Source organism: Sitophilus oryzae, unplaced genomic scaffold, assembly GCF_002938485.1.
Source record: "Sitophilus oryzae breed Bouriz unplaced genomic scaffold, Soryzae_2.0 scaffold_465_pilon_pilon, whole genome shotgun sequence".
Lineage (NCBI taxonomy): Eukaryota > Metazoa > Arthropoda > Insecta > Coleoptera > Curculionidae > Sitophilus > Sitophilus oryzae.
The window spans coordinates 240,284-245,211 of record NW_022147046.1 but is presented as its reverse complement, the minus strand read 5'-3'; the positions used below and the strand labels follow the sequence as shown (position 1 = coordinate 245,211).

Sequence of the window (4,928 nt, the reverse complement as noted above, 5' to 3'; positions counted from 1 at the left end):
ATGGAACATAAGGGATGGAACCAGTGTAAGAGTTACACAGAATGGTAAAACTCTATTTTTCTACCAGTTTAATGAAAGTTACATAATTTTTTCTTTTAGGTTTAGAGAAAATTCCCCGAGTGTTTATATCAAGGCTTGTTCCGGGTGGTCTAGCTGAGTCCAGAGATCTTCTAGCTGTAAACGATGAGGTTTTAGAAGTTAATGGTATTGAGGTGGCAGAAAAAACCCTGGATCGGGTATAATTATTATTTATTTTTAAATAGCCTTAATATTTTAATTTTTAAGTACTTTTAGAAAAAAAAATTTTTTTTTTGTTAAAGGTTACTGACATGATGATAGCGTACAGTTCCAATCTAATAATTACTGTATTATTCTGCATAGTTAGTTATCATATATACGTAGGTATAACCATAGATCAGTGTGTAGAGACCAGAGAGCAGTATAGACAAATCTCATTGCAAACAGAGCGAAAGACCTAGTGTTGCAATGCTCTAATTACAATTATTGGCAATATTTGTAGAAGGCATTGCAATGGCTTCACTTTTAGCACTTATATCATAAATAACTATTTTCTGCAAACGTCAGTAAAAATATGGTAAAAATGCCATAACATAAATAATTTTGGAATTTACGATTTTCTACTTTAAGATTCCCATTAGTTTTCGTTATTTGCAAAGAATATCGCGCACGCTGTATAAATCCGTATTCGAGATTGTGTATAAAACGAGCGCCCAATGCTACAGAAATGTCGAAGAACAAAATAGTTTCCAGGGCCTCTTTAGACAATAAAATAGAAGTGAAAAGCAAGATAATATCAAACCCACATGATTTCAGACAGGTTTCTGCAATTATTGATGTAGATATAGTACCAGAAACTTGCAGGAGGGTTAGATTACATAAACATGGGTCTGATAAACCTTGGGGTTTTACATAAGGGATGGAACCAGTGTAAGAGTTACACAGAATGGTAAAACTCTATTTTTCTACCAGTTTAATGAAAGTTACATAATTTTTTCTTTTAGGTTTAGAGAAAATTCCCCGAGTGTTTATATCAAAGCTTGTTCCGGGTGGTCTAGCTGAGTCTACAGGTCTTCTAGCTGTAAACGATGAGATTTTAGAAGTTAATGGTATTGAGGTGGCAGCAAAAACCCTGGATCAGGTATAATTTTTATTTATTTTTAAATAGGCTTAATATTTTAATTTTTAAGTACTTTTAGAAAAAGATTTTTTTGTTAAAGGTTACCGACATAATGATAGCGAACAGTTCCAACCTAATAATTACACTAAATGCAATTTTTAACGCATGCTGTTAGTGCCTAAAATGTGACATTATGCACTGATGGTAAAAGTCATTTACTTTTAGCACTTGATTTACTTTTATCATGGAAGCGATAATATTACCATAGCAACCATAAACTCCATAATTAATTTGATTTCAGAATGACATATTATGAATTATTCATTAACGTAAAGAGTAATAATACATTGATATATACGAGCATAAACTTGTCTGTAGAAAAAATAGTGTATGATATGTGTGCTAAAAGTGATTTTATTTTGTTCGAAGGGTTACTTCGGCCTTAAGGGGCCTTCGGCGTCGTGTCCCAAGCTTCCCTATACCGTGGTATAGTAAAAAGTTGTAACGGAGCTCTTGAATGCAAAATTTGCAACGTCCCTGCTCTCGGACACCAAATTTGTAACGTTTGCTTCTTCCTGAGCTGTGTTACTGACGCTTAAGTTTCTTGTAGTGTCGCTTAGAAGATCTCGGGCGCCACCTCTAGTTAATAAGTGGTTAGAGGCCCACTAGTGCCGGTTCGGGTAGCTTTTAAACACTGGAGGAGTATGGCAGTGTTACAGTTCTTTTAGTTCAGAGGTGGGGAAAATAAATTAAACAATAATCTGTAGTTATAAAATAAAGAGCAGGTCGTGTTTTTCAAAACTATTTTACATGGATATGTACAGGGTGATTTTGGAGAAAGTAATTTCCAGGGATATATTTGCAAATGATTATAAAGTACCTGCATAAAGATGTAAAAAATAAGCTTTGTTTATTAAGAAGCCTATTATTGAACATTTAAGAAAGCTAGAAGAACGTGCTGTGGAAATTAATGTTTTGTTTGTAACAGCACAGAATATGACACATCTAGATATTATTGCTCCTGATTATTTGTTTGAATCATATAAAGCTGTAACTGATCTGGATGGACAGCATCCTTATTCTATTACTGTTCAAGTTGCTCCATTCGATAAACTAGAACCAGGTTTGAATTGCAAGCAAATATGGCTGACATGTAAACGCTTTCTTTCAGTGCGTTGCAGTAAGTTTATTTCGTAAATGTGTTGTTACAATTTTTACTAAATGTTAAAAAAAGAAGTATGTTGTTCGAGTAGTGTAAATTAGAGTTTATACATCAGGCAGTGAAAAATATACATCATCGCGTTGCGGGCTAAGGCAACAGCAACTCACTGCCGATAGTATTCATTTGCAACAAATTAGAGGCATATATGGGGAACACTTTCCCATAGAGGTTAGGCATTACCTAGCCCAATTTATCGAAGAAAAATTCTGGTCCATTATAGACCCTGCTTCAAAAAATCCCAGCTACGAACAGTATGTGGCAACACTGGTAACTCAGCTAATGCAGGAGATAAGCTAAAGCTGAAGGGTCCACGGATTCTTCAGAGTATTTTCTAACCAAACTGAGCCGAGGCTGCCAAATTATTTAGAGAACGTTACAGCTCGAACCCGCTGCAGTTGTTTAACTTTACCTGGCAGTGTCTGGCCACGGAAATGAAATTTCTCCAGGTGACTAGCTTGGCTGGCGCCGGTTTTATGGGAATAGGGCCCACATTGCTAACCTATCCAACCTATGCAACCTAACCTAACCTATCCAACCTATGCAACCTAACCTAACCTATCCAACTCTGTCGCCAAAGTCCTACACAAATTGGACGATTTAAGGAGACGAACTTAGTCTACTGCTGAAGATGCTCGAAAACTGGAACAGGATCGGGAAGCCTTTGCTTTGCAGTACCACGAATGTACAAAGGTTAATGCACATATCCAACAGCTGGTCAGTCAAGACACGGCTCAAGATCAACAAGCCACTTACACAAAACGAAAGGAAATGCTGGAATTAGAATTAAATCGCCGGGATGCCGGATCAAATCCAAGACTGGTGCGAGAGCTTGGCAGAAAAAATACGGCACAGCAGACAGCGAATTAAAGAGGTGGAAAGGCTTAAACAAAAATTGGGACTCGATCCACCTGGAGTGGTTGATGTTTTGCCATCACCTTTAACCAAAATCACCAAGCTGTTATCTTCGCCGTAATTTCGACTTTTATCATTGAGAAACAACCTCTACAAGTCATGAAAATCAACACAAGATTTACAGCAACTGTACGCTTGTTGGTTGGTGGTAAACTAAATGTACACATGACCTCTCCCCAAGTTAAGGTTACCATCATATCCCAATTGCAAGCTAATCTTTTTGTCGGTGGTCTAAAGGGCGGTGACAGTTCAGGGGAAATATTAAATAACACAGGTACAATGCAGTATCAGCAAACAAACAGACAACTCTCTGTGAGTTTCCGAAATATGCAACTGAAGAAAATCGAGAGAGCAGAAAAGAAAGGCACTGGGAGTGTGATGGATGAGAAATTTTTATTATTTTTCCAGTCTCAGTTCAGTGCTGGACGTGGAGAATTAATGCTCCAGATGTGGACTCTTAGTTTGCCTGTAGTCGTTATCGTTCTTGGTAATCAAGACTCCCACGCTTGGGCCACAATAACGTGAGACAACGCATTTAGTGAGCCAGGAAGGTGCCCGTTTCAAGTACCAGACAAAGTTTCATGGGGTAAAGTGAAAGAGACGTCGTCTCAGAAGTTCAAATGGGCCACTGGATGCGGTTTGACCGAAGATAATTTGGGAATGGCTCTTCGCAATAATAAATTAACTAGAGAGGGTTTGACAGGACCATGGGTTGATGGCACCATTGTGGGTTTTGTGAAGAAGAAACAGGCCGAGGAAATGCTTTCTACTTGCCAAACTGGTACTTTCCTTTTAAGATTTTCAGACAGTGAATTAGGCGGCATTACTATAGCGTGGGTTTTCGATGCACAGTTTGCAGCCGTTTACTTCTAAGGATTTTTCTGTACGATCACTTGCGGACAGAATTGCCGACTTGGGTCATTTAGTGACGTTGTATCCGGACACGGCGAAAGAAATATAGTTTCAGAAATAGTATACGCCATTTCAAGAACAACGGCCGTCAGTTAATGAATATATTAGGCCTGTTTTGGTAACACAAGTACTTGGACTGGCTGGAACCAACTACAACACACCCCCTCACATTTTTATGAGTCCAGATCCCACTAGAGATACAACTTCTGTCGATAGCAGTTACGCCAGATCTGTGGCCAGCATCTCTACCGCACCTCAGTTAGGTGGCATGGACTACTTGAATCAGTTGGACGATAACAGTTACGCAGATCTCGGCCTCAATAACGATTTCGATCTCATGATGAATAAATAAAAACAGAAAGATAAGCTAGGAAGGTATTGTTTGTTGTTGTTTTGAATTCCACGATCTACGAGAGTTTCCGTTAATCGAAGGGATACTGTCGCAGCTAGTAGGGTTTTTAAAGAAAATTTAACCATATATGTGTAATTAAAATGTCATACAATTTAGGGTGGAACATTTGAGGTTTCAGCAGAAAACATTAATTTTACCTCAAAACACCAAAACAATAATATGATTTCAATAACCATCTCCAGCAGACTATAAAAATTACTACACACATCCATCAGACTAAGATAGTACTGGGTCGGCAAGAGAAAATCTTGGGTCGGCATTTACATACAAGTCTAGAAGTGAATCGCTATGACAATCTTGTAAGTCGGGGAGAGAAAAATGCGAAGTTTATT

The 4,928-nt window shown here is 38.0% G+C and overlaps 1 pseudogene; it reads left to right on the top strand.

Annotated features, from left to right (window-relative positions):
* LOC115885901 lies at window positions 1-4,536 on the top strand (annotated as a pseudogene).
* Window positions 4,537-4,928: the final 392 nt, after the last annotated feature.